Source organism: Larus michahellis, chromosome 8 (genome assembly GCF_964199755.1).
Source record: "Larus michahellis chromosome 8, bLarMic1.1, whole genome shotgun sequence".
Taxonomy (NCBI): domain Eukaryota; kingdom Metazoa; phylum Chordata; class Aves; order Charadriiformes; family Laridae; genus Larus; species Larus michahellis.
Window position 1 is genome coordinate 42,667,006 of NC_133903.1, and position 23,213 is coordinate 42,690,218.

A 23,213-nucleotide genomic window follows, 5' to 3' on the forward strand; every position below is an offset into this window, starting at 1 on the left:
CACAGGGGGACAAGGGACTTATCTCCATGCCCATTCCTTGTTTAGTGCTGTACTAACCTAGAGCACAACTGCGTATCTTCACGTATTTCATCTGAGCCACTACTGCAGCTGATTAGAGTTCATGTTTGTACACTGGTGAATTAAGAGTTACATAAACGCTCAATGCTCTTAAAATTAGTCTCACAAAACCCTCAGAACTCGTGGAATGCAAATTCCAAATTGGATCCCTCTTTAAAGAGCAGAATAATAAAAACAGCCATTACAAATTTACCCCTTCTTTCCCTTTTACGTTCTGCTCAGTATGGCTTTCAGTAGGTAGGTGTCTATAATAAACCACTGCCACGCCTGGCCTCTTGTGGATCTATCCTGTTTACGCATTGCTAAATCTTTTTTATTGCTTCTGACAATATGTTGTTTCATACCTTTATATCTGTACTTATATTGGTTTTATTGTTGGGTTATCATTGTGGTGCTGAATTACACTGAAAAACGCATATCTGTTTGTCTGATAGGGTTTGGCTCACACCAACATTTTGATGATCATAGTCTTTTTTTTACCACTTATTTTATATGCAGATACACGGTTACTGTGTACCAAACATACCAGAATGTAATAATTTCCATCAGTGCTATTACAAGGTAAGGAAAAACCGACACTTTCTGGCAAAAGCAAGAGATGACACAGCCAACGCAAATTATTTATCTCAATTTTTCTCCATGCTGAGTCCTTGAGGTCTAAGGATGAATTAAGTGCCTAGCAACTAACGGACAGTCCACACTACTATCCCTTTCTTGTCTGTCTTTACGTGGAGAACTGGGCCCTCACCAGGAAATATCTCTTATCCCCACTTAATAAGAAGATCCTCATTTATCACCAATTGTCAATCCATGCAGACCTCTCCATCCAATCCTATGTATTAGCCATTCTCAGAAAGACTTACTGCTGTGTGCTACATAGGGAGAGTCAAAATATGTGAAAACTCCAAGCAACTCTTATTCACACAACTATTTATGCAGCCAAAGGTTATAAAATACCTTTGTTCTGACAGCTGCTGGGAGATGTAAAAGTAGCACCAATTCAGGGAACAAGATGAATCTAATCTTCTGTTTGGAAATTTGGGAGAAACTCAGAACTGCAATCTACAGCTTTTTACTAATAGCAGAAAACCAAGGCAATATGGAGGCAAGGAGACGCAGATCAGTCAAGTCCCACATACTGAACATAAGATTCATGCGCTTGACTGCCTGAAACTCCCTGTACATACACCTTCATCACATGCATTTACTAATGAGTGCAGAGCCTTCCCCTGTGCTCTGCACCTTCATGTACCAAATCAGCATGTGGGGTCATGCACCAGAATGCAGAAGCCAGGGGCTCAAAGACAAAAAAATCCTCATCCTGTGTCACAGGTGTCTATGAGTGCCCATACCCAACCTCTCAAAGGCTAGAGCAGCAGGGTTAATTTGAGAGCCCTGGGGGTAGCTCAGTCTCAGGCCACGGATAGTCAGGGTAGTCAGTGACAAGACAGAGGAAATTGCTAAAGTGGGATTTGGGGTATTAAAGTGGGAAGGCAACAGTGAAAGCTCCAGAAAGGGCTTTTAAAGTATGTGGAATAGAGACAGTCCATTTACTTCATATCTACTTGGCAGGTAGCACAAGGAATCTCCCTGTGGCACTACAGCAAAATGGTTTTACGTTGCTGGATATGATAGCGGTGTGAGGCCATAGCAGTAGCTGCTGAAGAGTAGAGAGGAAAAAGGAAGGGTAATGAGTCTGAATTAAGATGAATAGAGCAGTGGACAATTAGCTAGTTTGTCAAAGGAACAAACAATCATTAAAGGAAGCCTTTCACAATGTAAAACCATTTGTATAAGGGATGCAGTAAAGGGGACATCAATATTGCAGGACTGCAATTGAGCTTGATCTTATTCCTAATAAGGCTGATTCTCAAAACCTCAGCAAAATAATCGGTTATTTCCCACCTTCAGTGGGAATGCAGCACTAGATCTTTGATTAAACTTCATTCCTAGTATTTGGTTTGCTGGGAAAAAAATGGTCTTCCGAATCATTAGAGTACTTTGATGGGACAATTTGTTTCTTCTGTTTGAAATATTTCCTACTGCAATAAACTGCTGAATGTAAAAGCTAAAATACAGATTTTTCAGAGAGCTAGAGAGTTATTTTTAGGTTTTCAAATATTAAGACAAAATGGCATCATTTTGTATCTAAGTCTGAATTTTAATGAGCAGCTCTATTGATAATCACTGAACATCTATATTTATAGAAAAATGGAATATCATAAATACAGGATTGTGCCATTATCTACATATGTTGCATTTCTCCATACATACAGAAATCAGAGTTTAATTTCTATAGCAATGGAAATATGGCAATTTACACCAGAACTATTAGTCAGAATGTAAAATTAGATCTAAGGCAGTGTGTTGGCTCAGTTTTTAAAAGTTGGATCTAGCTAAATTTTTCTCCTGTATGCTTTCTTTTCTGCCCCACTGGAAGAAGAGAGGCACAATTTTATGCTCACTCTGTAAAGTCATTATAGAATGTTTTTACACATCTAATGCCATTTATTGTGGTGGAGTATTACTTGTGACCTAGGTCTTAAACAGCATTAAAATGCACAGCAGCAAATCAGGAAAGTCCAGTAAAAATTTGATAGAAATTTTGTTAATATGAGTTTTACTTCTAACGGTTATGTTGGTATCTGTTAAGGATTAGTAAAAATATTGAAAGGAAAAAAGACTAGCAACCATGATTTTTGATTCCTACTCTATAACGAAACATTATTTTTAATTATGAGTTTGATAAGTATCCAAGTTTCCCTAACTAAATATACAATAGCTGCTCTCTCGAGATGGAATCTCTCTGATTTGGTTGATTCTATAACTAAGTTGTGAATACGGGTACATATTCAAAAGAAGAAAGCTTTACACAGTAATGTAGGAATTTTGAAAATAGAAAAGTTGATGTGCAAATTCTTAATCCATTTGCTTAACACTGTACTCATTTTGGCACACACTTTAAAAAGTAGAAAATGTATCAATTAAGCCGTATGCCTTCAGATCTTAACGGTGTGAATATAAACAAATAAGCACATAGAAATAGAGTATAATGGACACAGCTAAAAATGTTGGAAGCTGGGTTTCTAGACATGTTTCTATAAGCATAAGTACTTTGAGATTCTTACACAAAATATAAATGCATACCATTGTCCTTATTCAGAGTGGAATGTAAAATCAAGAAAAATGAAATGTCTTTTTTCCTCCGAAACATGTTAGTGTTAATAAAAGAATTAAAAAAAAAAAGAACTTGTAAAAACCGGACTCCTTCTCCAAACATATGCACAAAGTTCATAGTTTTGCTATTTATCTAAATTGAAGCTTAAAGTGTTTTTGTTTTCTTTTAAACTTCAAACTTTAGTGACTGTGGGAAAAAATTTATACACTGCCCAGCATATTCTTTTAGGTGCATATTTTCTAGCATTGTTATTAATAATAATAATATAAAAAAGTGTAGCAGATCAAACCAGAAGGAGCCTTGAATATATTTGCTGGGAATTGCCTCAGGCTAAACACCAGGGACATGAAACAAACTGTTCTTATCACCTTTTTCCAAACACAGCGATTTAAATTTACAATGAAAGTGCCAGCACCAGCTGCACTTTAAGAAAGCACCACATGTCTTGATGAGCTCCAAGAAAATGGAAAAAAGCCCAGTTCAAGTTGGAGGTGTCATCTTCCTCTAGCCAGCTGGGTGACACAAAGCTGAAAGCGATGAAGTGCTAATTAGAGGTTGATGAACAGAATCTCAGAGTGGAAACTTGTCGAAATAGCCTCTACTGAATCATAGCCTTATAAGTCTGCCCTTATCTCCCCATACAGAGACAGAGCACTGTCAAAGCCAGAAAAAGGCAGTGTGAATCCAAATATCTATATGGTTAGGTTACATGTTTTATCTCATACCATATGTCCACATTATCTTTGAGTTATTTAAGAATTACCTTATTTTTTTAATGCAGATATATCTTTTCCATAGTTAGTTCTCTTAGAATGTCTAGACGCTATTGCAGAAGGAGCAATCAGATATACATTTTTTTTTTTAAAAAAAGATGCCTTTTATAACTAATTCCCATAAGGAAAAAAATCTTCCAATGCTAAGTGAGAGTAAGCAAATAGTGATTTCTTAATGAGAGATATGAATAAGACTACACAAATGAAAAATGAGTAAATGCACTGAGATGAAAAAAAAAGATCATGCTTAGGAATCAGTCTAAGTTTAGAATTGCTCTTCCCTAAAAAGAAAGGCGGTGGGGGGAGGCTTTAGCTGGCAGGCGAGTTTGGTGCTTTTTTGTTCTTTTAAAATAATGTTGATGTTGAAGTGCTGGCTTTTTTTTGGTGAGTTGTTCTAATTGGACCGAAAGCAGAAATGTTTAGCAGTGCTGACAGGCAAGTACAGGCAGGGCGGTTTCACTTCTAGAAACAGCAGGAGCTACTGCTCACACAGCAACAGCAGGTGCTCCAAGCTGGGCTGGCAGGACACTGGGAGGTAACTACAGCATTTTCACAAATATGTGTCTCTCGCTCTTCCCTCCTCCACCCCACATTTCCCCCTTTCTTCCACCTTATCTATTCATCCTAACTATTGCTATCCTTACCGAGCAAATGTTAGCATCACTACATCCCTCCGGGTCCTGAATCAGCAAAGCCCTTACGCGCATGTTACTGGCTTCAGTGGGAGACAAATATGTGCTGAATATTAAGAGCAAATTCAAAGGTTCTGTTTATTCTGGGTGACAAAATCCAATTAATAAGAATAAAAATCTGAAGGTAGAGAGGAGACTTGAAACCATTCCCACACTAATGCAGATACATGACACTGCAGCAACAACTATTCTGCGTACTATGCTAGAGCCACATATATTTGGGTCATCATTTTGGCATCAGAATATCTTATCTGGCACTTTTAGAAGCTTTTTCAAATTCCACTGCATTGACACCCAGGAACTAACTGACTTTATGACAAATACTTGTTTCTTATTAATATCAGGCATTTTGTAAACTGTATGTAGTAAAATTATCATCTTCTGAGCATCATGTAGTTTGTGGGATAAAATATCACCAGGACTACATTTCATCAATAACTGAGTAATTCTGGAACATCTTTCAGCCCATATGCTAACAAGTCCAGCAAAAACAAGCTACATAGAGCTGAAGCATTCACAAAAGCCCTTCCCCTTGTGCTCTACCTTTTTTTCTCGGGAGATGTTACACATTTCCGTGCAATTTATGCGAGCTAACATAACGTATTTTTTAACATAACCTGAGTGTATTAAGATCTAAAATATCAAAGTTACAGACCTCTGTTGATATAAACAAAAAAGAAAAAGAAAACTTCAGAAGTTAGTCACAACTTAAAAAAAATGAAGCCCTTGCCCTGAAAAGCACAGAATTTACAAATAAAAATCCATGATCATTCTATGTAAACAGTGTGGGTTTTACAAAATCATACTTTAAATATTTAATACTTTATAAAATAGGAATTACACTTTCACATCTGTAATTTCAGTCAGTGTTTTGTTGTGTTAGCCTATTGCTTCAAAAACCTAGTTCAAATTAATTGTTGTCTCAAAAAAAAAAAAAAAGAATCCATGCTCTTTTGAAAATGTCAACTCCCATTAAACCAGCTCTCCAAAATAATGATGTTCATCTGATTTTTCCCTCTTTGATTAGGCTTGTATAATTCTGTATTATCTTGGTAGCTTTGATGCCAAACAAGATTAAATTGTCATGTACAGTATATTAAATTTATAATATGAATAAAAAAATCACTTATAAGGCACTCAGAATCAGTATCTAGGGACACAGCTACTACATTTACATAATTTACACCACTGACATGCCATTATTTCCTAATTATTTATGGCCAATTATCAATTGCTGGTCAATGCTTGGAATCAGTCACTATAATTATTTCCCTACGGCCTCTTGTTTAGATGTAACAGAGAGAGTTTTACCAAGCCTCAGCACGGCACCAACATATGCATTTCCTCTGCAAAGTGATACTATTTTTTGCTGTCTTACATGTGGTTTTTCTTCAGCATGAGAAAAAAAGATATTTCAGCTACAAACTCTACAAGTTTTAAAGCAGCATTTTGTTACTTCTGACATGCATTCAAAATTCCTGTACAAAACACTCAGAGAGGATTCCCCAGAAAGAGGAAAAAAAAAAAAAAGAGGAAAAAAACCCTACCAAAACTGATGTAGTAGGAGAATTCTGTTCAACAGTAACGTGATCTTATTGTCTATCCTCCTCTTTTCCGTTTATTTTCAGCACATTTTCATCTTTTCCTTTTGTATTTTATAAAAATGGATGAAATAATAGCTGATTTCTGCCCTCATATCTAGATTTCACTTCCACTCAAATCAGCCCTAAAGCATGCAAACAAAAATCTGCATTTGAATTCCTAATGATTCCTCCTATTGTCTCATTGCTGCTACAACCTGTCAATCACTACTGAAAAGTGCTAATCACTCCCAGAAATCCCAGTCTCACAGACAAAAGTACCAGTCACCACAAAAATAATACCAATTGGTCATGGATGGAAGGCAAATCTCACTAGGGATCTAACTGCACAATGGAGTTTATTAAGTCCATTTTGCTATAGTCTAGCTCTGCTAGCAGCATCCAACGGTTCCAGACTTTAATTTCAAAGTCAGCTAAAATCCACCAAAGTAACTTATATTCATTAGCTAGGCTTTAACTGAACTGCTGTGAAATCTCTTGGCTGCAAGGGCCTTTAGTAGAAGTGGCAGCTTTCATTTTCAATTTAAGGAAAATAGATCTAGTCAGATGTCAGGTACTTCGTTCTTAATCAGTTTGCTTTTTACATACACTTAGTTCTTTACAAAGTTGTCTCTTTAACTAATTGTATACATCTTTGACTAATAACACACATGAAAGAAGATCTTGCAGTCAATACTCCGTACCTGACCAGTTCCCCTCTGTTACAGCATTCAACTTTATTAGAAAGAAGTAGCAAGGATGAGTACATACCATGCATCATAAAGCACTGTTGCCTCAGGTCACAGAAACTGTATTTTATATTACAAAGGGGAAGATAGCTAATTCAGTAGTCTTGACATCTAAACTACTGTATCCTAAAAAACACCTTTTTTTAAGCCTCAGTGCAGATTGCACTGTTTGCATTTAAAACTATAAACACAGACTGTGTTTTCCTGTTACATCAACTAAATACTTAAGTATGTTTGATCTTAATAAACTATAATTAAGCAATATACAGTAATTACCTTTTAGAAATCCCTATAGTGATTATTACCTCTGGAGTTGACTAGAGGAGGCTAAGAATGTGCAATAATTGATTTCTATTGGTTACCTGCATTCTACTTCCTATTTCTTAGAGAAGCAAGATCTTTTGAATTGGATGAAACTTCTCCTTAGATAAGCAAGGTTCATCTGCCTTAAAGTAGACACTACTGCAATCGGGAGCTTCTACCAAAGTTGCTTTTGGGGCTATGATTACTGATTTTTGCAATGGAAGGACCACCCCAGAAAAAACTATGATACTTACATTAAAAATTTTGCAAAGAGGCATAATTTGCATATGGCTTAGTGCAACGTGTGTCTCCCTGCTTGGTGTGGTTGGATTTCCAGAGGGTTACGGCCTGCGATTCTGAATGCTTCTTGCTTGAACAAGGAACCCACAGCTTCCAGCCTTAGTAGCCTCTGAGAGCTCCTGTAGTGCACTTGGTGCCCATAGTGCTGGAGAAGTGCTTGTTTTATATCTTTACTTTTTTACTCAATATTCAACACCTGAAAAGCCTTTTTTTTTTTTTCTTTGTTCCCCCTTTTAAACAGTTTTTGCATTTTAGGTGACTTTCTTACAGTTAAAACAAATAGCAAGCTTCAGCACAGTGACTGCAAAGCAGCATATAGCTCCAAAACACAGGTTCATCAATATACTTCTTGCATGACTACAATGCCCATTCTTTTGGATTTCTGATTTTAATACAAGTAATAATGCAACTCAAACGACTGCACACATGGTGAATCAGGAGGGGAAGCAAGCTTGCACTCTGTGATACAAGCCACTCTAGGCACATTAATTCAGAAGTACATTAATCCACAGTGCCACCTAGCCACCTGTGTATATTTAGTTTAAATGTGACAAAAAGAAAAGCCTTCTAAACTGTAAAAACTGTTAACCTTCTCCCCTTCCCTTCCCGTTGCTGGATGTAGATGGAGTAGAATAATAATAATAAAAAAAAAATAGCCCGACGTGTTTATAGCAACTGTTACTGACCTAAAGGAAACCTGCAAAGCATTGCTACAACTCTGTCTTACGCTGGTATTACTCCAAACAACACAAACTGGGATATTAGGTGCACTGAATTAAAATGAAGCATTCTATAAACACCTGCTTTGTCATAGAAAACTTGTTTCCCTGAAACACGGAACCTTTTTCCTTCTCTTCTCTTTTTCCTTCTTTTCAGCTCTAGCCTTAGAACTAAATTAGATTTTACATTATGTTTATGTTGCAAGAACTTTTTAAAGCTTCAGCAAGTATCTAATTTATTTTAGGCCTTATTGTTGCAAAAATAATAAAGTCAGGCTAGCAGATATTAAAAGACATCCCCCAAATATACATCTAATAGATATTCTCAACCAGTAATATTCCCACAGCAATTTTAATGCATACCCTGAGTACACCAAACCTCTTCGACAGAATGCTCAAAGCACCATGTAGTTGCCAGCTCAAGGTGTGACAGAAAGGAGTTGCTTTAAAACTTCTTTCTCCTTTGACAGAAACTGCACAGTATTCACTGAGTACCTTCTACAATTTGCACAGGAAAGACAACAAAGTATGAGAACTGAAACGTCCCCAACAGCTACCCAAAGCAAAGCCTGAGGGTGGGGTCTGTTCCACCCAGCGAGAGGTAGAAAGTGCCAAACTTTCTCCTTCCTGGCCATATTTGTACCTCTTCCAGGCAGGACAGAGTTTTGTTGAACATTAACTTACATATCACAATTTAGCGTGTGACACAGTGGGTTGAGGGTACACTTGGAAGCCCTCCCAACCACACAGGGGTTTGGCAGACAGGCATTCCCCTTTGCAGGCTCCAGGTGAGCTCCGTGGTGTTTGGAGGCTGAATAAGGCAAGTTGACCTGAGAACTGAGCAAGGTGCCCCAAAAGCCTGGAGAGACCTTTCTGTCCCCCTCATGTAGCAGTCTCCATCCAGCCTCTTTGTATGTTAGCACTGATAAGATGTATGAACATGATTTCAGGGCAAAAGGTTTATTTAAAAATAATTCCAGTTAATGACATTTATTTAAAATCCTGCTAAGACCTAGCAGGTAACATTTGCAAAAAATCTGCACTTTCAAAGAGTATCTTTAAGGAAGCTGAATAAAGGAAATCACCTAGGTCCCCATTCCTGTAAAATCTGCCATCAGTCTCTAACCAATGCAAAAAAATTCCTGCTGTAGGCTCTCTGCCTGACCGGCTTCCCATGCCTTCTGGCCCATGCCTCAGCTCTGCTTCCCTATTATCCTTACTCATAGCTTCATCATTTCCCAGGTTTTTGCAACTGCTGTTGTCCCAGCTTTACCATTAGAAGGAAATGGTACCTTCTCTCTGTACTCACCACCTACCTCTTGCCCTCGCTTTAATTCTTTCCAGCTTCCAGGCCTCCACATTTTGCCTCAGGTCTCCCACACCCACAACAATGCTGAGACCTCTGACTTCGCCCATCAGGCTAAAGAAAAGCCAATAGGGCAGTCTACTCCAAAAATGCCTCAGAAGGTAATTCTAAACATTACCCTGTATGCATCTAGTTAAACCTCTGTGCAGAGATGGCACAGAGAAAAAGCCTGAGGTGGAAGAAAAAAAGAAAAACCAGAAAAGAAACCTTTAAGATATAAGTTTTCCCACTTCTATACAGAGAATTTTTCATCCTTATTCAATTTCCTATGAGTAGAACCAGTGATCCTTCCCTGCTTTTAAAGAAAGCAAGCAGATTAAAAAAAAAAAAAGGGGGGGGGGGGGGGGGGGGGCACAAAAAGAACACGCTTGATATAGGGGGAAAAAAAAAAAGCCCCAAAGAGCAAAAGACAGAGAGATAGGTTGTTTCTGGCACAGGATAAAATAAACAGTTCTTACTTCACAGTTCTTGTGAGTAAAATGGCCAGTTTCCAGTCTCCTCCTTGATACCGGACCTAGGCTGGTGCAGAGGACTCGCAGACACTATTTCTTCCATGTCTTTTTTGTTTGTTTGTTTTTATTCTTTGACGATTCCTTCGTTAACCTCTTCCTTTCTTAACACAAGGTACATATGTAAATATATGCTCATGCTCCTTTCTTTCCTTACTTCCTGACCCTTCACTGGCATCTTTTTCCTGTTAAACACTTGCTCCTTACAACAATATAAACCTGAACTAATAGCCCCAAATATACTAAATATATTGACAAGAAAATAATAATAAAAAAAAGAGGTTTAACTGGTAAAAATTAAAGCACACACAATAAGAGGACTTAAAAAAAAAATCATTATTTGAAAATTAAATTTTAGAGGCAAACCTTCAGCCCCACCAACTTCACGACAAATTCCACTGTCTACCACCGGCTTGATCAATACAGGGTATGGACTATTTCAAAAGATCCTGCCTGGTTTTGGTGGAAATTAAAAAGTTAAAATTATGGGTTTCCTTTGCATCCTAGTTTCACCCTTCCCAATGGAGTTCCTGTCCTTTCTACGTAACTTCAATACTGATATTTCATATCAAAGTAAATCTAGCGGGCAAGATGATGACTGACACCTGATCCAAGACAATGGGGTAAGGACCCAGTGCCTCGTAGCCTTGTGCTTTGACAGGCTTTTTCTCCTGGTGACTGCTAGCCATTGTTTGATAACTACAGACTTCCCTTCCCACAGACCTTTCTGAACTCCGCTGTCTTTGAACAACACACGAAATGCGAAGGAAAGTATTTACCAGCCAGTAATTACAAGCCACCCCTCATGTAAAGGTAAACGGTAATGAGGAATGTGCAAAGAATAGCCAGCACTGTCAAAAGAAAAAAAAAAAAGCAAGCTTGTAAAACGTAAAGCCATACAAAATGCCTTATAGACTTATCCTGCAGTAACTGTATCAATTAACCATGCTAAAAGCCCTAACTCAGATGGGCACTGCACACAGCATGTCTGCCAGTGTTTTATTATCAAGTCCATTATGATGAGTTCTTGTCCTAGACAAAAGGAGAACAGAAAAAGAATTCAGGCTGACAAATTAGACTTGAAATCAGTTTCATTTACATAACGACTGGAAGTTCATTAATAACAGAGTTTTAATTATTCATGCTCTTGTTTCACTAGATACAGCAGTTTTCCCCCTGCTGTGCTGGATGTCTGGATTAGCTAAAATGAACCATAGCAAACTGATAGACTGCCCAGATTTCTTAAGTTCTTTGCTGCTTTCAAACTACCAAGGAGAGCACTTGGGGGTGGAGAAGTAGGAGAGGGCAGGGGGAGGGGAAGAAACCCTTTCCTTTAGCTAATGTTATAACATAATAATGAAGGAGATATTTGAATTCTGCTTTGGGTGTAAACTTCGATTTGATGAGAACTCAGACTCAAAATCCAAGGTATAAGAAAAAGTTTGAGAAACAATCTGAAATTTTGTATCAATTTGCCAACTTCTAGTTCCTTACTTAGATCACGTTAGGTCAGTACACTGGATATCTGTGTTGAGCAGAGAGCATTTCTAGAGAATAACCACATTTCAGTGTCTCAAAGAATTATTTAGCATCTACAGTAAAATCATGGTGATTCCATAAATTTAGTTTTCTCCCATTTCTTCCAGGGCGTTTTGCTTTGTATGTGTTAGGAGTTAGCTTAATTTTTAATTATAAAGTGGAATAAAGAAGGTCAGAAGCTAATATATCTTCTACGGGAAAAATGATATTACTAGGATCTTTGTAAAAAAATTGATCAAAATGCAACAATGAATGGACAGCTTTATCTTATAAGGATAAGTTTTTCCCATCACAGCATCTAACAAGTAACTCCCATTGACTTCAACATATCCTGCAGTGAAAGAATAGGACCCGTGGATTTTACATGACTATTTGCTATTCAGTGAAACCTGAGGGCCCTACACTCCCCGCTGCAGGATGCATGTAATACCCATTGAAATCAATGGGAATTACTCTTATGTCCTGCAGCACAACCAGGCCTCACAGCTACATGTCGTGAACTATGAACACTGGCAGGTGGACAAAGTGAGGGATATATTTGAAGAATGATGCTTACTAAAAAGCTGTAAGTTATACTTCAAAATCCTTCTTTTTTCTCATAGCAGGTAACTAAGGCATGAGACCATGTTACTTTTCTTCCAAACCCTGAAGTTTTCTGAAAACAAAACAACGAATGGAATACAAACATTTTGTGTAGAAGTGAAAGCAAACAAGTGATCTCTTAAGCTTTTACTGTTCAGTGTTTGCTTTTTGCTGGAACATCAGTAGTTTTTTTGCTTGCTTTTTCTCCATCCTTGAAAAATTAATAATACAGCTAGAAAAAAAAAAGATGAAAAAAAGTCTTAAGAGGACAGAAAGGCAGAGATTCAATAGACAACTGGATCATGTTTGTTTGACACTTTTTTAGGAGCCCTTTGTACTATGTTACTGGGGGGGGGAGCGGGGCGGGGAGAAGAGGAGAGGTTTTCCCTTTGTTTATATTTGAATTCAGGTAAGGTAACAACTGTTCAGACATCTATTTTTTGTAAATATATTGCATCTTCCAGTTCTGTTTATTGGTAGACCGTGTGTGCAACTTGCATATCATGTCCATAATAAATGTCACTGAATGTGCACATTTTTTTTTTTTAATGGAAGCCAATTCTAAATTTCTAAATTAAGAGAAAGGAAAAATACCAGGCTGGAAATCATTACATTTAGACTACATTCCAGCTGTATCACTGTTGCTCGTCAAATAGCCTACCTGTTTACCCTGGGCCAAACCATAAAAACCTCAGCCATGCTGATGGCTGAGGAATATATTTGTATATAATTATTCATAGAAATTGTTCTACATGCCTGGAAAAAAATTCTGGGAGTCACTGTTCACCACTGTGAATACGCAGTGCATAGACCAACCTTGTATTTTCCGGCCCTCTCCCTGGGTATAAGGCAACAGCATTTCCCTGACTGATCGGTTTACTCCACGAATACATTCCTCAGTCAGGTTATAGTGATGAACACAGTAAAAATCTGAAATGAAAAGAGCCGCTAGATTCCTGTTTGAGAAGATTTGTTTGATGTGGACAATTTCCTGTCAGTCTGAGAGTGACAACAGAAACATAATAAAGGCGTGAGGGGTGTATGGATGCATTAACCATGTAATGTGTTTTCGATTGGACTTTGCGAGAATAATGTGAGTTTCTTACAGCCAGCTCCAAATTTAAGTTGCTCATAAAGAAGCCAGTACTAAACTGACAGACTTGATAGGGTCTAGTGCAAAAAGAGATCTGGTTACCGCGGAGGCTTTGCGTGGACAGAGATCTCCCCAGAAATTTGTCAAAAAGTGACCAAGGTTATTCCAGCCTAGTCTATGAATACATTTCATTCTTATTCTCACCATGTTCCCTGGCACATGATGTCTCTCACATTCCTACAGGAGATCCCATGTTTCTAACTGTTCTAATCTTTTAGGAAGTATACCAGGCAGTTCCCATTGCACAGATGGCATGCAGTGCCTGACTGAACTAGCAGACTTGGTGCTGTCTCAATGCCTTTTACTGGCAAGAACTGATTGAGTAGCCCTGATTGATACTCTTAGTACTAGCTGGACAATCTGCCTTGCTATGTTTAATCCACAGACCATGTGGCTGTTGGGAGACACTTTTTTTTTTTTAACAGCTTTTTAACAATTTACAAGGGCAGCTTTTTTGAGAAATTATCTTTCCTGCTTTTAACATGTTGCTGTCTCTACACATCCTTCGTCTATCACCGGATTTTCTAAAAAAACCCATTCCTTGTATGTCAGTGTGGTTTATTTTCAGTTGTGTTGAAGTTTCAGAATATAACTCAGCAGTGCAAAATCCTGAAGAATAACTTAGTGAAAAAGTGTCACAAATGCAGTCACAAAAAAATATGGACACAAATATCACCTCCTTGTCATTGACAGATCACTGTCATTGACAGTTGTTGAAAAACCTAACAAGAGATAGAAGCTTTAAACAACACATTACAGCAAAATTAAACAGACTGAAGGACTCCCAGATTGCTGTTCTGGACCACGTTTTCAAATATTCTAAATTCAAACCTAGCCAAGACTTGACTGTCTGAGCCGTAAGTTTACAAATAGAGCCCTTAATTTTTACATAAGAAATGAAAGATTAAAATTGTCTCTCTTGGATCACTTTTTTTGGAACACGTTACAGCACACGTTTTTGAACTTGTCAGACCTAATAGTTTTCTTTAAATCAAGTCAGAAACTCAATCCCATTTGGCCCACTGCACAGTATGCAATGTCGTGAACATGCATTTTCCACACCGCTAATAGGAGAATTACGTACTGCCTCTTCTTTAAGGAAGATACTTAGGTGGAGAGGAAGAAACAAAAGTAAGTTGTTTTTCCGATCTAATCTTTGTTATCTCCATTTTCCATATTTACAGTCCTCATGGTCTTACCTGCTCTCACCAGGTAATTTCCAGTTATTCACTAGTTTCCCTTTAGCCTCAATAAGGAAGTCTTCAAGTAAGGTTAGCGCAGAAGATTAAGACTGCATTAAGATTAAGTCTGAAATGTTCTGCTACCAATTAGCCCTCTAGTATTTCTGTAAGCCTTGAATTTTTGATGCGATCAATGACACCAAGTGGAGCCATCTTCTGTGAAGTGGTTATTAAAGATATAAAAATCAATACAAAGATGATACTTGGAAATCTATATCAAAAGATAATGAATCACCATGAGAGCCAGCTAAGAAGGAATGTCAGCAAACCAAACAGAAGGTTTGTGCATAACAAATTATTTGATGCCAGTAGAGTTTAAGCTAAATTTTGCATGAGACAGAAGTCTTCAGGCAACACTTACGATACGTTTGCATGGCAAGGTTTTAATGAGATGAAGACACAAGACCAACCATGCACAGGGATTTTTGTGCATTAAAGAGAGACAGAAGGAGTGAGAGATGATTGAGACATATGGGATTAAGACAATAATGCTATAATTTGACTTTAATGACAAAACAGCATCAAAAACTTTCTCTGTCAGTAATCCTCATTCAATTTCTTTTAAATGAAACATTATTTGCCTGCACCTTAAGTGCTGATTGTTATTGGAGTTGTGTATTGGAGCTTCACAGGATACTCCAAATTTAATTTGAACTAGGGATTGATTTAGTTGGCTTCAAAGCCAGGTTTTCCTTTCCAAAATTGAACTAGTGCATGACTTTGCAAGTTCATTTGGGTTTACTGCTTGACACAATTGTATGAGACTTTACAGCATTTATGGTACGTTTTGCCCTGCTGATCTCTTGTTCACTCACATGTACAGACACACATACAGACAGAACTATTAAAACAAACACTCTTGCGGCGCCCCCCCCCCCCCCCCCCCTTTTCCCTGGGAGATAACATTCCTCACTAAAAGCTACTGATTTAAAAGACTCATACAGTTCAAATCCATATTGTATGAAAAACATCATCACTTTGAACTGCTAATATATCAATTAGAAGGCTCTTAGAGCATTTTACTATCATTAGTTACACTGTAACTTTTCTGAAAGATGAGAAGAGCATGTTCTCATTTTGCAGATCACTCATTTTACTAAGGGATGTAAAAAACCAAACAAACTAACATTCAGATACAACAAGGTCTCTGGCAATTTGACTTTTCTTCAGTTGTGGGACATTTACCTGCTAATTGCCTATCTTGTCTATTTAAACTATGAGATCTTTGGGACACAGCTAGATTCCTATGATTGAGTCTCAACCAGAGTCTCCGAGCACTAATGGAATTCAAATGAATAATATTAATGAAAATCAGATAATAGTATCCCATAGGAAGTCTAGAAGATCCAGAATGACTGCAAGTCCTATAATGCCTCTTATTCTGCTGTAGTGACAAAGCCAGTCTTACCCCAACATTCATATAGCTTTATTCTACCTTTTTTTTTTGAACATCAATTTTTTTCTGTACAAACTGAATATATTCCTTCTGAGACTCCATATTCCCTTTCAAAGGCCATTTGCTCTTATTCAGTAGGATTAGAGCACTTCGAACACACCTGTTGTGGTACAACAACAAATGCTTCTGTTTCCTCGTTTTTCCTAGGCACACATAGCTTTCACATTTGCAGCTGGTAAATAGAAACACTCACAGATAATCATGCTCACAATCACAGCTTATTGTGCTTTTAACAGGACACTAAATGCTAGCCCGTTATTCTTTGTTAATCAGTAATTGTCTGCTGGTTGCCAGCCACTAGATTTTTTTTTTTTTTTAAATTTTTTAGTGTGCGATTTCTCACCTATGCCAAGCCTCCTCTCCAAATCAAGAGACTAAAAGGCAACAGCAGTTCAGCTCCTCAACATGGTACGTGCATACCTACAAAGGCTGAATCATTTGAGGGTTGGCCCTTTGTCCTGTAAGCAAGTATAATACCAAAACATTACAGCAACCCTACTATTATCTGCTAGAGATTGGCTGGCAAGTTAGTGAATCAGCCATCTAGTTGCAGCGCAAAGCTACTTCAAAACTAAATAGAGAAATAAAGAAGAGCCGTGACATACTTTGTGTAGTTTTCACCAGTCATTGCAGTTTTGACTTAATTTGTTTCCCTCCCTCTTTGCATCTTGAATCTTTGAAGGCAAATGAACCATTCGGTGTCATAAAACAAGGAGAACTAGAACAGCCTTCAGTAAAAACAAAAACTAACGGAAAAAGCAGATCTTTTGCAGGCAACATTTCACATGGCTCAAAACGTCTTTGCCGCGGTTTAAATTCTGCAGCCTTGCGATTGTTCTGACACCTCTTTATTGTTCCTTTTAAGTGCAAATGCCTAGGTAGCATCACTATAAATGAAACAGTAGTCTTCACAGATTGCATTCAACGGCTGTTAGAGCTTCCTCTCCTTCATCTGCACAATTTGCATCTATTATAGGCTCAGGAATATAGCTTTTGCCGCTTCTCAGTGGCCTCAGAAGGACACAAGATCCCCCCCTAAAGAACTGCAGTGAGGCTGATCTTTAAAGCCCTTCCTAGAGGCAGCCCTGCTATGCTGCTTACTGAAGGATGGGAGGAGGGGAAGAAGCTGGTACTGTGAGTACTCTGAAGGACACCACTGTATTGTGCAATGCAAGTTTTCTAAATGATCCCATCTTGTGATATCCACCACAAAATTTAGGGTGTTTAATCTGAATTGCTAATAATGACGCAGAGCCCTAGTCTGAGGCTGCAGCACAGGCCTTCAGGGCCTCCGGAGCATGGCTCTGAGGGGCTTCGCACAGTGATTTGTGCAGCCCTCTACCTCTGGGGTGCAAGAAAGAGATGGGTGAATACATTTCACACCTGTGAAATTCACATTTCTTTCACAGCACCTCAGGGAATAAGAATGTATGGATAACAGCCTGTATCATCTCTCTTAATTCCCTATTATCAGTTATGTGCTGAGAATATTTTAACAAGGGGTTTCTTCAAAAATTAACCACTATGGCCTGAGCAAAACCTCTGGCCGGTAGCAGAGAAGTATTTTCATGCAGAGCAAGATAAGATGCAGGAGATGCTCTGTGTTTGCTTCCTGATTGCTCAAACCAAAAGAGGAGACAACCACTCTTAACAAATCAAATATACCAAGTGCAGAAGCTGCTTATTATTTTATTTCCAAGAAAATAATATTTTCATTATTCAACTGCTCTCCTTGGATAGATAAAGTTTTGTAGATGAGATTGAGAACCTTTGTCCCATTTGTAGAAATCTTTGCAATAATTGACAAGTATAGTCCAGAATGGCACATTCCAAGAATGAAAATATTAAAACTGTGCGTTGTTTAGGGAAGAAACTTTATGTTTAGTACTTAGAGTAGGCCTAATTTAGGAAGGGAAATCTTTAGGTATGGTACCAATTATACCCAGGCTAGCGGTAGTTGCATATTGAATGTGTTTTTATTATCCTGTACAATTATTATCACACAAGTCCAACATTTCAACACAGAGCCACGCTACAGCGTGTGATGCCATTGATGTTCAGGTAGTACACACAATCATTGTCCTTTCCGTCACAAGACTCTGCTATTGCAATACTCACTTAAGGTGAAAGCAAAACCACTACTGTTATTATTATTATTTTTTTTCTTTGTTGTGTCTCTCAGGAACTAGAAGATAAACCAAAGCCAGAAGACAGGAAATCATTGTACTAGGCCACCCTGCTGATCAGCTAAAACAATAAGTTATCATATGCTTTATCTCTGTGACAATGGAATGGGATTATATTATTTTATCTTGTTTTACTAGCAAGGCATAATTGTATACAGCCTCTCCATGAAACACACAAAGTACTGAGACTGGGAATCTGAAAAAGGGAGCTAGGTGTATGGAAAGACTTTCTCTTCTACTCTGATCGACAGAATGAAAATCTGAAGAATCACTGACACAACATCTTTCATATTCTCAATTCTTTTTCTAAATAGAGAACATATTTCACTTACAGAAGTGAACTATTATAAACGCAGTTGGAGCCTGCATTATCTGTCCTTTGGATCCCAGTCATCTGCTTAACATCTTTCTTTGTCATACTTTTTTCTTTTATAAGAGAAGAATTAGGTAAAATCTCTTCAATGACCATAAGAATGTGTAAGCAAATACACCATTTCCATCTAGCTTTCACGCAATATAAAGTAAAATTCTCTTTAAACACATAATAGACACATTTTCCTGAAGACAGATACTTGTTTCAAATGATGTTTTGTTACACAGTTTAAAAATATGAGATTTCACCACATAACCTACAACAAAATCTTGGAAAGGACTAACCTCACTGATTACTTACCTTTTATTTTAAAGTGACACTTGTCTATTACTGCCTTAAACCTTGCAGCATGACTTCAGCGTCCCACTATAGATATGCCATCAAATGTGTAGCTATTATTCTCCTATAAATTTGAACCAGAGACACAGAAGTGCAAATCACAATGCCTCAACCTTTTAAACTAGGCAGTGCTACACAGAATATAGATTTTCAACCACTCTAAACATTCTAGCAATTCATTTTCAGCCACACCATTTACCTACCTAGCACAAAATTAATTTATATAACATACTTTGATTCTCCAAATAAACTTATATAAAGACAGGTTTTCTTCTACTAGGAGAACACAAAAATCTTTAAAGATGAAGTTACAGCATGATGTTACTAGTATTCAAAGGAAGGCAATTACTACTGTAGCTTACATGAAGCTATTAAACTTCATAAAGCCTGCAAGCCCTACACGTACCGCCAAACTCACTTGCTGCCCAGTTGTCCCTGACAATGACTTAGAGATTGTCCATTATTCCTAGAAAAGGGGAGCTGGGTACACATATCACAGAAGATGTAAAACAAGCACAGTATATGTATATAGTTGAATTTCATGTTAATTTTCCTCTGCATTTCCCACTAAAACTGTATTTGAAACAAGGTAATTAAATTAGACCACTGGTAGAATTCCAGGAGAGATTAGCTGAATCAGACAAAAAAATCCCAATAGCTTCATTGATATTCGGTTGCACCCTTCCAGACAGAGAGGTGAATACAGAATAAACAGATGCAAGCAGGAAGATAACCAGTTGGCAAAACCTGGACACAAGAGCACAGTAGCCAGCTAAGTACAATCATCCAAGGAGGAGGGGGAGCACAGAAAATGGTTCATTAGGAGCCCCTGCAAGGCTTTTCAGCCTCACATGGCACCCTTTTCAGCCCCTTGACACCAAACACCAAATGCTACTGGCCTCTCTCTCAAAAGCAGCATTTTTTTTTTTTTTTAATTGTCACCGTGGCTGCACAAGCAGTGCCAGGAGTCACCCCTCTCACTTGCCTCATGCTTCCCACCACCTGGTGCTGGCAAAGATCCCTTTGGCTGTCAAGGCAGTGGGACTTTATTTTTCCTTGTGGCTCTTTTGTAAAGGGTACAATGTGGATCGTTGTCTCCTTATGTATAATTAAGTGCTTAAGTGGCAGCGTGTCATGCTGCTATGTTGGGATCTCAGCCTGGGTCCTGAGCTAGCTTGCAGGCTCAGAGGGTTGACAGGCAGCATTGCATTGAATAACAGTGGTGAAAACTGCCAAAGATAGAGTTAATTCATCTAGGGGATAAATGCACATGCAAAATTTAGAGGGGCCTTACCTTCACCTTAACTTGATCATAAATGCTTTAAGGAATGGATAAAACAGAACAATGATGAAGAAGAAGCCAAATTAAGTCTGTCACAGTAGGACCTCCAATCCCTTATGGGTCTCTTACCCAAGATTAGGTCTCATTGCGCCCAGCTTCAGGTGAAGTGATGTCCCTAGAGTGCTGTTACCTGCAGGAAGCACAAAACAAAAACCAAACAAGCGCAAAATATTAGTGGGTTTAAAGTACAAGTATTACAAGCATTAAAAAAGCAAAACATGATAAATTCAATCACATTCCTGGCCAGAAATGAATCTATATTTTCCTAACAAAGGGAAGGATGTGGGGGACTTGAGGAGTGCCAGAATGGTGTTGCAGACAGAAGAAGGAAGGAAAAGATGGCCAAATGAATCCAGGAGCTCAGTTTGGTGGCTGAGAGCAGGTGAAATACTGCTGAATCCCATGTAGCAGTGGAACAGGGTTAATAAAAAAAATAAAAAAAAAAAAGCAGCACAAAACCAAACTAAACCCAAACCAATCAATTCTTAATCTTCAACAATTAGTTATTTGAAGAGAGCATTGTTGCCACCTGCCTGTATTGATCATGAAAATTAAGGTCATTCAGAAGAAGGCTGCCACCACCATTAAAACTGAATTTATTTCTCATCCAGAGGGAAAGCAGTTGCCTTTGGAGACTGAATAAAGACAGGTCTGAATTCTTCCCCTACAGTCTATTCTTCCCCAAGCATGGATCCAGCAAGAAAGACAAAAGGGTTATTTTGATTTGCACGCCGCTGCTTCCTTTCATGCTTTTTTTCTTGAAGTGGCATGTGCTCCTTTAAAAGGAGCAGGCACTCAGTTTGCTGTGGGACACCATTGTTTTCTAGCTGTGGTTGAAATAAACCTCCTGAAATATATTTGGTTTCTCTTAAATTTCAAAGTGGTGGCCAATAGTCCACTGCAAATGGGTTCAAAGTGATCTCATCCAGTGCAGATTTAAAACTCCCTCATCACTTGCTGTGAAACAAAACACAATGAAAGCTCTCTCATCATCATCTATGAAATTCTGGTCAAGCCTTACTTTCAGCTACCCTCGTCCAAATCTGGAAATGTTCTTTTGAGAGCAGCACAGAGAATGTTATATTTCCAGCTAATGCAAGCAAGCAAATTTCCACTGGATTCAGTGAAGTTACTTCAGGATTTGGCTTGGCAGCTAAGCTCATTGTTCCACAGGCTTAACTGAGAGCACAGTATCCCCCCATCCCTACATAATCTTTCGATCCACCTCCCTCTCTTACTTTCTCCTCTACTTGCTCCTAGTGTTTGATAACAGCCCCAGACTTATTCTTTGCCAAATGAAGCTGACAAGTGCTTCATTACTAATTTTTTTTTATATTTTTTTTTAAACATGTTTATCTTATCTGTTGTTCTGTCTTAAATAATAAGAATTAATAAATGATGAAGTGATTTGCATGTGTCTGGGAGCCAAGAAATGTTTTCCATTCTTTCATACATTTCTGATCTGATAAAAAAAATATTTTATTAGAAGAAATGATTACGTAAGGGTTATGGGGGAGGGGTGCGTGAAATTGGAGTTATTAATAACTGAGTACTCAAAGAATTCTCCAGCCTAATTGGCTACAAGAATTTGATTCTAAGCTGAGACAGAAGATCTTTAACATTATTGAAGGAGAGAAAAAGAGAATAATAGCTTTGCAGCAAAAAACAAACATATGAATAAAAGCTTATTTTGGAATTGATACCCAGAGTAGTAATCGAGAAACTAAATCAAGTTCATGGCTAAGACACAGGAGCTCTATTCTTGTATCAGTTTTGATTGCTGTGCAGCCTCAAGTAAGAAACTTCTTTAATATCTGTATCTAATGGATCAAATTGAGATATTGATACCATCATCTTTTGACATCCTCGATGCTAACTAAGATTATTACAGCACGCCTGGGTCTGTGGCATGGTTTTTGGAAGAAAAAGCTGCTAGTTTCAAGTAGAGAAGTAGCATATGTTCAGTTTAAAATTCAAATGTATTTATAACTGAAGGCTAATGGCAATGTCATTTATTCATGTAACAATTCTGCAATAGGCCATATGAGGCAATCCATTTTTTAAATACATTTATTGGTATTGTACGGAGAAAGATGAGTTAAAAAATAGCTGAGATTCATCAGACATTGCAGTGTACCATAAGGTGGTGAATGCTGCCCTCTGGCTCAGGTTGGCAATGGTCACTTATTTAGAAATGGTCTCTTTTCAAAGTGTGGGGAGACAGGAAAGGTTAGGGTTCAACAGCTTTCCTTAATATTTTGGTTTAATTAAAAGTCTAAATGCTTAAAACAGTATCATGTTAGAAAGAAATTTCCTTAAGGATTAAAAGTTGCAGTTATTTTAAAATTATATTTTTCAAATATCTGCAACACAGAAGAGGAGCTATTTTCTTTTATGTATCTTTATCTTGAACTGGTTGTATAAAAGAATCACGTCAGTATTAAACTTACAGGCCCACAGAGGACAGTTACTTTTGCACGGATTTTTTTTTTTTAATGATTCGAGAATACATATAACTTATTTCAGTGTATTATTTTACAGTTTTAGGCAAGATTTAATAACAAAGGGAAGGCACAATATTCTTTATCCATTCATACAGTGGAGGAAAGTGTAGTCCATTTCACTAAAAGACAGTGAGATTCAGATGTGTATGTCTGCAGCTTAAACATAACAGCTTTAGAATTTGCTAAAGATTATGCTTATGTTATTCTGTTGATACACCATTGCTTTTTTAAAAAACATACGTGAACAGGTC

General features: G+C 37.8%; 1 protein-coding gene across 7 annotated transcripts in view; it reads right to left on the reverse strand.

Moving 5' to 3' along the window:
• Positions 1-23,213, reverse strand: part of ADGRL2 (adhesion G protein-coupled receptor L2) — a 392,373-nt gene that overhangs the window by 296,499 nt on the left and 72,661 nt on the right. For 3 of the 7 annotated variants that reach the window (XM_074598825.1, XM_074598822.1, XM_074598823.1), the window contains exon 2: positions 20,528-20,588. The gene's annotated coding sequence lies outside the window, so the exon portion shown is untranslated. Of the gene's footprint in view, positions 1-20,410; positions 20,589-23,213 lie in introns of all 7 variants that reach the window. The other 4 variants (XM_074598819.1, XM_074598807.1, XM_074598820.1 and 1 more) reach the window with 2 other exon arrangements.